The sequence below is a fragment of the Electrophorus electricus genome, chromosome 4 (assembly GCF_041902795.1).
Source record: "Electrophorus electricus isolate QZ-2024a chromosome 4, ASM4190279v1, whole genome shotgun sequence".
Classification (NCBI taxonomy): Eukaryota; Metazoa; Chordata; class Actinopteri; order Gymnotiformes; family Gymnotidae; genus Electrophorus; species Electrophorus electricus.
In genome coordinates, this window is record NC_137500.1 from 33,831,117 (window position 1) to 33,843,690 (window position 12,574).

A 12,574-nucleotide genomic window follows, 5' to 3' on the forward strand; every position below is an offset into this window, starting at 1 on the left:
TCCAGGCAAAGCTTTATCTGAGATGGAGTAGATAACACTGGTCCACGCTCAGGTGTCCATGGGCAGGAAGGAATTGACTAATATTCTCACATTCTGAGCTGAAAAATAATTTCACTCAGTATATGGCAGGAAAAATGTAAATTTGGTGAAAGACTGCATATGTCCCATTTTCTATATAATGAAAGGAGCAAGCAGGGTGGAGATTTTGAGTGACAGGCAAACAGAAAGCGTGACAGACAGAGAGGGAGATAAAAGGATGAAGAGAAGCTGCCCCACCTGATGGTGGTTTTGATGGTGTTGGGGGTAGGGGTGTGGGCTGTCAGCTCCTCCCAGGCTGGGGCTCCTGTCCCAGGCTTGAGCTGGAGGAGTGCTGGCAGAGACGCCTGCACAGATCGGGAGCTATGATTTATTGTATTAAACACATCACTAGTCCTGTCAGTTCATCAGGGGGCTGTGCCAAACATGAAGTGACACTGTTTATTGGAGATGCTGTGGCTCATACAAGATTTCAGGGCAAATTACAGCCCGGGGCAACACGCCTTCACCTCCCCTCCACACACAAACAAGCCCATTTCTTTCATTCTCTGTGCTGCAGCGGAAACCTGCAGACAAACAAAACCAGCAGAGTGGAAGGGAATATTTGGAAAGGAAGGAAAAAACAGCAGAGCAGAAGAAATGTTAAAATGGGGGCGGGGGGGGGGGGTTGGCACAACTGAGGATTAGTTCACAGAAGGCAGTTCATTACCTCTTGATGCCCATAAGATTTTAATTGCTTGATGAAAAGACTACTATTATATCACTTACATCTTTAAATATTCATCTTCAAAACAAACAATGATGTTCAGTCACCTCTTAGCTAGCGGGAAGACATGATTTCACACACACTGCACACACTGTACAATAGTGTGCAGCTTCCTCATCTATCACCTGCTCTTATGCATCCTGATGCTTGGGAAGGCCTGCTTCATTTGACTAACGCTGCATGGAGTTTAATTTGTCACTGGCACTAACCATGCACTTTGCAAAAATTTAGGACACACCAATAACACTTTGTGTCTAGGCCAGTGATGCATGACTCAGCTAGCTGCCTGCACTCGTCTGGTGGTAATGCTGTAGAACACAGGGGAACACAGGGACTAATGGTAAATATAGTGCAGCAGGCCGTTCCAGAAATCAGAACAGTTACTGCAGAGCATGTCACAATTGAAGGCATTTAAAGAAAGGCAGGGGGCTGGAAGCAGTGTTTGACGGTCACAGAGACAGGAAGCTCCATGAGCATGTCATACATCCCACATGGCTGGCATGGCCATGTGCCATGTGCATGCATACGGGTCTCTGTCTGACCTTACCCAGTGGAGAGTCCATCTGTCACCTCCAGGATGTGGAACACAGTGGACTCCTGTACATTCAGAATGCACTATCAGCCTCTGAAAATGGTGTCTTACTGCAGCCTTTCAGCTGCTAATATCATCCTCATTACATGTTTTACAGCAGGGTAGAACAAGTTCATCTTTCATAAGTGTCTTGGTCATCTTTCATGGTGTCATGGATGCTGCTCTCGGCAATTACTTAATGATGAAAGGATGGAAATAATGTACTTAATTTGCTAGTATTTAAGCTCGGGCATCAAACTAGACATTGCAAGAAAATCATTTGTACCTTAAGCCATGCTCTATATCATTAGTTGAAAATAATAAAAAAATGAGTGTGATATAATATTTTTCTTAAAAATAATAAACTGTTTGTGATCTTTATTTATATATTATTTATTTTAAAAAAACTGTGAATATGAACATTCTCTCCTTCACTCTTTTTAGGCCACCTATCTAGAACCCACATCGCAGAAGATACCATTACCCAGGTAACATTTTTAACAGTTACATGTTGGGAACCTGTTATAGAGCTAAGTTCATACTGGACAAGCTGAAGGCTTTGAAACTATTCTATGTCAAAATAAAGATTTACCCTTTACAGTGTTAGAGTATACAAACGCCAGAAATTATGTTTAAGCAAAACTTTGTTCACGGAGAAATTGGAGAAAGTGGCTGGTTTATTCCCCTTCTACTGGGAATGTCTATTGTTTTGTTGTTGTTTGCTTGTTTGCTTGTTTGATTGTTTTTGTAAACTATAGTATAATGTCTGTATAGTGTATGATCTCACTGGTGAATCTGACATTTCATGCCAACAACCTCAAATGAAGCAAGTATCCACTTTTTTTTGTTTGTTTTGTATTATCCTATAGTCGTGGGCCTTACAGTTGGCTACAACAACCTGCAAATCTTTGGCCCTAATTGTGGTGATTAAAACCTTCTGTTGGCAGTTGCATCTTTAACTTAAAATGATAGACTTTTAGACTTCATGCAAAAAATATGTCTGTAGGTTGTTTTTGTGGTTTATGTGGCTTTGTGGCTGACTTTACTGTACTGTTACAATAATGCATTTGCATTGGTGTGACTATAAGGTAGTTTTATTTTGATGTACATCCCCTATAACATTCCTCTTTCATAGTGTGATGACTGGGTATGGTATGAGTCTCAAGACTGAGTTAGTCCAGGGCCCCAGAATGCCTTAATATGGCCCTGATATGAACAAATAATTAGAATCATTACAGAAAAAGTAGAGAATTCTGAAAACAATGCACTTCTGGTCACTGCTCAAATCTCTGTTGCAATTATACACATTACATCTGCATGTTGCAAAATTATTTGTCTATTTTTTTGTTGTTTAAATGCAGTAAGATTTACAAAATGTGCCAACAAAAGTTCATTTTAAAGGCATGCTGCATAATTTCTTAAACTGGAAAGAGGTTGACTTGTCTTGAAATCTCAGTTTTCAACAATATGATCAAATCTCATTCTAATATTTGTGAGAACACATGGTTAGGTATCCACTGGAACATTTCCAGTTTTCCAGCAAAAAAAAAAAACAATGAGAAGGACAATAGTGAAATGTAATCCGTGTGGATCTACTGTCGTCTGGCTTCTCCCAGTCCTCTCAGACTTAGACCACTAGCCATTACAGTCAAATATGAACAGGCCATCAGAGTAAGACAATGCCACAGGGCATTGCCACCTTCACTCTTTAGAGGGCAACAGAGACAGTGCAGCTTTATAGCAGCATGCAATTGTATGCCAAACTCATCAAACAGACACTAAAAATGTATTAAAGGAGTAAAAAAAAACCCCAATGTACTTGCTTAACAGTGTGTATTAACAGTGTATATTCAAATGTGTATATTTATATAAAAAACTAGTCTGTGACAATGTAAATGAAGTGAAATGATTTATGGTTATTGAACTAGTTAAAGGGATACAGTCAATCGTTTCACCCTGGCAAAATACTGTTAAAACACAATGGTGATCCATGGTATTCAACATAAGGACTTCTTCAGCACTGCTATGACAAAAGAACTTAGCCCACAATGCATTTGCATGCACATCAGTGCTTAGTAATTGAAGTAAGTCATCTTCCCAAAATAAACCCCCAAAGTTACTCCTTCTTTCTCTTACGGGGCAAGTGCACTATTAAAATGACAATAAAGGGACAATCCATTCCTCTTCTAATCCTATGATCATTTCAGACTATGAGCACATAAACAATCAGATCCTAAATAAATTAGGCATATTAGTCTATATACAGAATCAATTTACATATGATTTAAGTTTACCTTGACGGTTTAAGCTTTTTAAACCATGACATCAATTAAAAGAAAATCTAAAGGTGAGTGACAAGTATTTAGTAATTATAAATGCACATAAGTATCATCTACAGTGAAAAAAGAAGGGTGCTTCAATATTTTAGAGCAGATAATATCTGTAATTAGACTCGATCCTGAGCAGATCTGGCAGTGTTTCACTGTGAAAGTGAGATTTGCCTACAGTGTTTCCCAGCCCATTACACATCTGTTTGATTTTCCAGGATAAAATCACTTTTTGAACATGCCCTCCAAGTGCTGATGAGCTTGGCAAAGCAACATATCCAGGAGGTGCTGTCACCAGGATGTCAAAACTGTATCCTAACCAGAATGCAGACTAAAAGCTGATTATTTTAACATTTCCATAACTTAATGTCTATGAGCATCCAAATGTTGTGTCCCCTAGTGCTAAACATGAACGCTGTGAGCAGTTTCGCGCTGAATACTGAGGAGCAGGCTGCTGGAACAGTCTGATTAGTGCAAAGAAAACATGGACAGCAGAACCCTCTGGCTTCATTTTATTGGGGATATGTAAATATTCAGCACCATCTAAAGTGCTGTCAGGACCTGACAGCCTCTTAGTTTTCTAAGCATCCCTTCTCCTCCTTCAGGTACTGTCACTAAGGAACAGGCCTGAAAAATCCCAGGCAACTTTTTTCTCTCCAATGAAAATTGAGCTACTCAAGGTTAGTCGCCCATGTATAAATTAAGAAAAGTACGTTCAGTTTGTAAAATGCTAACCAACTCTTGCTGCACGTCAGAAATCCTTTCTCTGCTTGTTTAAAATAAAACAGTATATTAAGCCCCTGTTCTTACGTTATGCTGCATCATGCATGTGTTCTCGTGTGCATGCTTGACATGTGAGAAATGTCCTGTGTGAATGCACCATGGCCAAGACCTGGAAGGCTGGGTGTTTTGAAGGAGGAGGGGGTGTGGTCCACTCCAATCGGACAGATTTGTTGCAGGGCATGTGTCTGCGGGGGCATACCTCACCTCCCCCCGCCAGTGCTCCTTGTCTAAAGCAGCCGCTTCTACAACTGTCAGCTCCGATCAGTTGCCTTTGGCTGGATCTCAGCCCAAATTATAATCACAGTCCCTGTCACCTTGCACTGGGCAGAGTCTGGAGAACCAGCACAGAGCATCCTCTCCACTGACCACTCCCCCAGCTTACCAACCACCGTGAGCAGCGATGGCAAAAGGCTGAATGTAACAGAGATGTTGCAGACGGACTATGGCCATGGTGGCATGATTGGGGACTGAAACTCGCAACTATTGTTATGCTGGTCTTTGTTGTAGTGCAACTATCTCATGCACAGCATAGCCCCTACAAACTCATTACAACTGCTTTGCCAAAAAACAACATCGGGGCACCATCTTCTGCAGGCATGTAACCAAACACAAAAAAAGAAGCGTTGCCATTTATTCTTAGCTCTGATATTGGTGGCTTCCATCTTGAAGGGTGGGTTGCAACAAAGACAATAAAGACATCTAAAGCCAGACCTTCGATCTCCACATAACTCTCACCAGCCAAATCACAATCACCGCTGCCCCAGTACTGTCAGACATGACAGTACGAACTGGTTTCTTTTCTTTAAATATGGTGGATGTAAATCAGATATTTTTCTGACCTGGAACATACTAATATGGCTACACTAATGTTGCAACCAAACCTATATCAATCCTTTTAATATACCTTGTTTTTTAATATACCTTGTTTTCAATAATCACTGTCAGAATGTTATAAATGAAAGTCTGCTTGTCATGTTCAGACAATGCGTAAATACACCTCTAGACATTAGCAGGAGTACCGGACATTTTGTGTGGGGATAAATCCCTGTCTAATTCACTATGACAGACCATAAAGCCATGATTGTAATTGAAGTAATGATGCTGGGGAGGACCCCATAGCTTGTAGAGGCTTTTACAAGAGGGAGGGTGCTTCTCTAAATGTTCTGAACCATTATGAAAGTCAGATAATGTGTCAGTAGCTATAATCATCTAAAATAGCGCAGTCTTGTCATACTGACATCTTTGCCATTGAATGGCTACTTGGATTCATTTAGTTACCCAGTACCATAATTAGAGTTACACTTTCTGTAAATACAGCACAATTTCACATAGAATTTTGTCCATTGGTTAATAACTATAACTTTGGTTAAAACCATGCAGAAATCCAAACTTGGATGCTAACAAAGATAAACAGGCAATGGGAGGATCCAATCTGCTCATCTCTTTATAACAAAACACCATCAGGTTCTTTAGAGCTTTGAACCTGCCATAGAAGACATTGTTCGTTTTGACCACTGTTTACCAAAATTCAGCCTTAAGGGCACAAATGGCTTTTTAAGCAACATGCAAAGTATGTTTTCATAATGTTTTTACCTTTGTGCCGCTTCCAACAGATGGTCACCACTTTGGATGTTTGGTAAAGATTGAAATTATTTTTAATAATGTAGGAGGGAAGGATTTCTGCAGTCCCCTTTCTCTCTCTCTGCCCTTACAGAATGCTGGCATTTGATTGGCCACCATAAGAGGTCATGTGGGCAAGGTACTGGACACGTGACCTTTGAGAATCAACGCACTAAAAATCCCTAAATCCAAATTCCACTGCAGTGGGAGAATCAGTTGCTGGTGCTTTTGTCATCAATTTGGATTTTTTACATTTTCTGTAGGAGAAGTGAGATGTTTAAGTCTGCTCAGCGAACAGCCCCAGGGGTATTTGTGGTGGGCAGGTTGGCACCCAAGGCTACAGTCATCTGGACCCTTCCTGGGCGACACTCTTGTGTAGTTTTGTCCACCTCACTACAGATGTTCCCGCAGTCTGCCATGTCACCCTCCGTCACTTCAGTCATGTGCAATTGCAATCGAATCATTTGTTTATTGAAACATTTAGACCATCATATGCTTCCAGCCAGCCCTTACCAACCTATCTGCATTTTCCAGGAGAAAGCCCTTTGCCATGAGTAATGAAATAAAAACAACAAATCAGGCTTAGATCAGCATCAGCACTGATCCCCTGTTTTAATCTGGCAGCATGTGGGATTGCGGGCAGTGCCCCAGATGCATGGGATTATAAACCTTGCAAAGTAACCCACTTCAGTTGGACTGCAAATGGGATTTAATCATCCCTGAGGCTTAGTTGCTAGAATTGCATTGTCTTTACAAAAATAGATCAAAAATCAAGGAAATGATGGCCATACAGTGAGGTTCAGTGAGGAAGGAAACCTTTCTGGAAAAGAACTCATGGAACATAAAATTCTGGCATAGACAGAATCATGCCCACCAGCGCCATCTCACATCTCTCCTAAAATCCACACAGTCTGTGGGCGGCAGTGCCAATGCTCTGCCCTTCAGACGCCATCACAAATGATGCGCCGCACCAGCGCACTCCACGTGAGCTTTTCGGCTCACGGAAATGAAATGAAAGCAAGGAGCAATATGTTTCAGAGTAAAAACATATGTTCCAGAGCACATTCTATAGGCCTGGGTTAAGGACACAATTAGATTCAATTTTACCGAAACCTGACTTGCTAGGAATTTCTTCCACTGCCTACCTGGGATGGATCCAGTTCTGTCCCATATTATACAACTACAGAGCATAGTAACAGAGAGGCAAAGGTCCAGAAAAGCGCTGCAATTGCCTGTGGTGCTGCTGAAAATCACTACGAGTAACACTACACGACACCTCTGAGTGTTAAACTGGACGCACATACTCTCACAGCTGCATCTGAAGCACCCTAAAAGTTAAAAAGTATATGTGAAGTGAAACATAAATAAAGATTACCATCATCAATATCAGCGTTATCATTTAGTCACTTAGTCTGTTGCTCTTACCAGACAAGGGGAAGTTCCGGCAGTTGAGTTAAGACCAGAGGTGGAAGAGAACAGGCACAATGAGGAATCAGAGAGAGTTCCCGGCCCTATAAGTAAACTACACTATTGCCCCTGGCAAGGTCACAAGGCACCCCACCAACATGGTGGGAGGGGGGCAAGGCATACCGTATTACTAGGCACTTGGGTCAAAGCAATGGCTTCATTGCTTCATCGTCCACTCATCAATTGAAGCAGCTAATCGGCCTAGATGAGCGTGAAGGAGAGAGCAATCAGTATGATCAAACAGTCCAGAGCCTCAAGGCAGGAGATTTGCATGTGTGGAGGATTTTAAGAACTGTACACACACACAGACCTTTCTTATGATGTAGCTCACACATGTAACACTTATTCAATAATGTATTTTTCCTTCAACTTAGTTCTGTGATTGGCAGTGTTGCTATGCTGCACTTCCAAGATCGATCTGTTCAGCTCAGTCGGCAACACTGGTTTTAATTGAGCTGCAGGCCTGAAGGCTGTAATCAGGCAGTTCATTATTGGATGCAGGCCATGACTCCTCTGGCTCAGCACTTCAGACTGCTGGGTGAGATGAGTGAAAAATCCATGCATCACCAAATAGAAATGGAGTGTTTGAAATCACACACACACACACACACACACACACACAAACACACCAACACAGGGGATTACAATTGTTTTTTTCACGTTGGCCTTTGACCTAGAATGCCAAGTTCTGACACCAAATCTCCTTTATCATTCAGTTTCATGAGAGCAGTGGCTCTTTAGACCAGGAAAGGACACTTTACAATGTCTTTCAGTCATGAGGCCAGTGATAGGCCCACTCTCTAGCCCCCTCCTTGCACACCAAAGTCAGTCTCACTGTCTGAGAGCTTCAAGAGACAGAGGATGCAAGGCTTGGCTGGAGGGAGTAAGTGGATGTAAATGGGTTACAAGTAGAAGATTCTCTGGGACTCAATGGCCTTGCCTTTTGGCCCTGGATGTAAGCTTTTACGAGCCCTGTCTTGGCCTACCCCAACCATAACTCGTTAATGGGAAATTTCACCGGACAATCCACTCAGCCACAGTCAGTGCTTTCAATGGAAGGGCCTTGCAGCTAAAACCAATAACCATTGAATTTGAAGTGGAACTGTCAGATGCAATACTAATTCACATGTACACAAAGTGCACAAAAACACATTGAAGAACATGTGTTTTCATGATTAGATCTATACAACATCCTGGGAAAAAAATCCAGAGTGAATAGAATAGTTATAGAAGTTCACCTGTACAGTGCTATCCCAGAATGCTATGTTCCTGTCACATCCCTTTTCTGCATAAAGGACCATGTGTGCATGCATAGACAAGGACATTACAACCAGGAGGTGAGTCACCCCCCTACCCGTATCTCCATGCTGCAGCTCTCTGGGTTATTCCTTGATGTTTAACACTTGCCCCTTCACGGTTTTCGCTAGCCAAGCACATGAAAGGCTGAACTCCAAGGCATGGCCCAGTGCATAGCCTTCTGCCATGTTTTATCCCTCTCTTCCTTTTCTCTTTGCTCTCAGCTCCAACCGTTCCATATCATAACTTTTGCAGGGGTCTCCAGAGAGAATATAATTCTATTCCCCATCCTTGAAGATTAGAATCGGCATGACACAAAATATACAGTCAACACGCCCAGGAACCTGCTTGTGACTCTGCAGCTTTCTGCTAGAGACGCTGGATACATTTCTGATTTTAATCACTTTAGGCGTTAATAAATATAGAGCTGGACAAGGTTCCAGCTCTATATTTATTAACGCCTGCACTGCCATATGGGAGACTGTGATTAAAGTCTGAAATTGATCTGGGAGGACATGCGAATGCGATGGAGTAGCACTGGTCAAATGGCCCCGGTCACTGTGCACCTCTGTGCATAAAATGCACCTCTGACTACTGAGCAACTTAAAGTCATTTGTCAGCAGCACCATTTAATACATTTCAATAAAAATCATCCACTATATCACAGAAAAACTTCACATTTCATGCTAAGTAAAAGTGGCTGTATCAGTGGTTGTGAGGCCTGCTCCTTGGAGACCACTGTGCTGCATGTTTGTCCAGTGCCCCCCTGCTAATACACTTGATTCCACTCATCAACTACTTATTAACAATCTCTTACAAACTGAATCAGGTGATTAGGCATCTTAATTGGTATTACGTAAAGAAAATAGACCTCAGAATACATCTGGACTGGTGAAAAAGAAAAAATAATCAAAACCAGAGCAATCCCACATTGTGCAGGATATTTTTTAAAATGTTTTTTATGTTTTGCATTTCAAAACATTCCTTACAAAGACCATAATCTTCACAAGCTTCTTATGTGGTGCATCCATTGCAAAGTCTTGCTGAGCAAACATTGCTTTGATGTAATGATCCCCACACCCTTGCACCCCCGAATCATGATGTGCAAAGCTGAAAATGACATCTTTATATCTGCAAGAGTGCAAGATGGCCTCAATTTCAGGCTATGAATTTATAACGTGCAGAACACACTTTGGTGTTTAGAGATGATCTGTCAGAGATAGTGTCTAGTTGTAAGTTCTTTGACCCAGCTAGATGCAAGTGGGGTTTGATTCCAGTTTCTTTTTTATCCAGTTTCTTTTGGTGCTTGAGGTGTAGTCACCATCATCTGTTCCAATCTAAACAGGACAGAGCCCCTCAGGCGACAGCCTTTCTGGCTTTAAAGAGTAGTTGCAGTGCAGGCAAGGTGGTACCATGAGAGCTGTACATTAGTGAGCCCTGTACTCAGCCTAAAACATTTGTTACACCAGTGAGCAATGACTGCATCTCAGTGGTTAGTGGTGTTATTCTGAATGAGGCCATCAGCCAATTGTTTGAAAACGCAGTCAACGTCACAGCAGGAAAAGAAAGGGTGTCACATCAGGAAAGTCACAGTTGTGCCACTGTTTCACTTTCCCGGCTGTGAGCACCACTGCTTTGTATTTGGCTGTTAATGTCCTGCAAAGAGCCCATCAACACACCACAACCACAAAACGACTGTCAGAGATTCAGACTGCACTACTTAGAGACACAATACAAGAGAGATTAGAATGATGCTCTCATTGAATAATTTTTTGGTCTGACACACAAAGGGGTGCCATTAAAAAGGTTTAAGATAGTAAGTGCATGAGGGATGTCTTAAATGGCAATTACTAGGAAAGAGATTTCAACTGAAGATCAGAGGCAAAGATTTGGCTGTCACACAGCGACAATAAAATAGTAGGGGGTGAAATTCTAAAGGCTGCTAATTGTCGATGGTAAGACAAAAACATCTTCAAAACAAGTCTGTTGTTTAGATTACGTTCCTGCTCCCAAACATCTGAAATTTCTAGGAATTTTCATCTCCCAATTTCTGAAAGTCAAAAATTAAAACAAAATGTAATACTAACAGAATGTATTTAAGGAACTGCCCCCTGCGCATATTCAAGCCTGGAAAGAGTGTGCATGCAGTAAAAATCGGTCACATTATATATAAAAGATTAACGGGGAAATGTTCTCAAAGTGAGAGCCAAAATAAACATAACATTTGATGACACCATCATAAAGCAGTAAGCCTGTACACCCGTTGGTGGCACAGAACAGAACAAAGCACTGTTTTGAGGTTTTTTTTTTTAAACTGAGGTCAGAGGGAGGTGTTCTTCTCCAGAGGAATGAGGCATCATTCTTCAAGCAGAGCCCATCATTCAGGAAGACCTTTGGAGTCTGTTGCCCACAGCCCCGATTCCTTCTCCCCCGTTAGCATGCGGCCATAACCCTCGGTCGTTGTGACGGGGCAGGGTGTCCAGCAGCAGCCTAACCCTGAGACCAAGGAAGTAGTGGCAGAGGAGTAGAAATTGTGTGTGTGTGTGTGTGTGTGTGTGTGTGTGTGTGTGTGTGTGTGTGTGTGTGTGTGTGTGTGTGTGGGCATGTGTATGAGGGTGTATGCATGCTTATGTTTTATGCTCTCCCTGTGAATCCTGTTGTCACAGAAACAAAGGAAGAAGAAGTAACTGAGGAGGAGGTTGTCACAGCAACTCACTTTTGCAGTTGACCTGGAGTGAGGCTCTTGGACCCCGAGCCCAGCCCCTTTCTCCTGGGCCTCAAGAGGCTGTTCCAGGCCATACTTGATGTGGACCAGAAGTGTCAGTCAAGCAGAACTGAGCACAAACTGCACAGCAGCTAATTCCTTTAGTCAAGGCCTCACACCTTCAGCTAGCACTAATACTAATACTGGAGATATCTTACAACTTGTGAAAGACTGAAACAAAGGAATATAGCAATAGAGATCAGGCAACTAAAAAACCAACAGTTTGTAAAGCACACTCACATGTTTAACTGCCTGGCAATCAGACTCAGTCAGCATCAAAGTGAATCATGAGTAGTATAAGAAAGCATATCAGGTCGATACCTGATCGTGAAATCATGGTACAGCAGAGGAGCCTCCACTGCTAAACACAGAGTATTATACTCAGCACAGATTGAGTGTCTACCAGTGTTCTGATCCAGAGTCTCCCAGCCCTTGCTCATGTCCTAGAACTGGGGAAAGCCATTTCTTTATAACATGCGGAGTGTCTGAAACACACACCAGGATACATCTGAGAGTGAGTGCAGTAGCTACATGCCTGAGGCCCTTTCTCATGCCTCCATGATAGGGCCCGTTCAGTTCCAGAGTGCCAAACCTGCATTAAAATTAACCATGGCAAAGCCAGAAAATGACAGCTTTTGGTGCAAATAGATGGCAGTGTTTTCAGCATAATAAAACCCACTGGAAATGCTTCTGCTCGCAGCATTGTGCCCTGGGGATGAGAAGACCACAACGAGCACATCAGCTATGTCCCTCCACACAGGGTGGGGAAGTCAGTGTGTGGCGCAGCAGGTGTACAATTTTGATTGTGCATACACATGTCTCGACAGGGCATACCCACTCAGGCAGGGCTGGAGTGTGTGTAGGGGTTTCATTGGCTCAGGAATTTCTTATTCTCAGTGACTGCTCATCTATATTCAAACTATTGCTCTCTTCAATTCAATCTG

At 42.2% G+C, this 12,574-nt stretch overlaps 1 protein-coding gene across 18 annotated transcripts in view; it reads right to left on the reverse strand.

Annotated features, from left to right (window-relative positions):
• The window catches only part of pcbp3 (poly(rC) binding protein 3), a 46,088-nt gene that overhangs the window by 17,115 nt on the left and 16,399 nt on the right, over nucleotides 1-12,574 (reverse strand). The window contains exons 1-2 of one of the 18 annotated variants that reach the window (XM_081713401.1): nucleotides 7,529-7,557; nucleotides 277-383 (exon numbers count right to left, since the gene is read on the reverse strand). The exons of 14 other annotated variants lie outside the window; for them this stretch is intronic. The gene's annotated coding sequence lies outside the window, so the exon portion shown is untranslated. Of the gene's footprint in view, nucleotides 1-276; nucleotides 384-6,076; nucleotides 6,183-7,528; nucleotides 7,589-12,574 lie in introns of those variants that run through there. 3 more of the 18 variants (XM_035522368.2, XM_081713402.1, XM_081713403.1) reach the window with 3 other exon arrangements.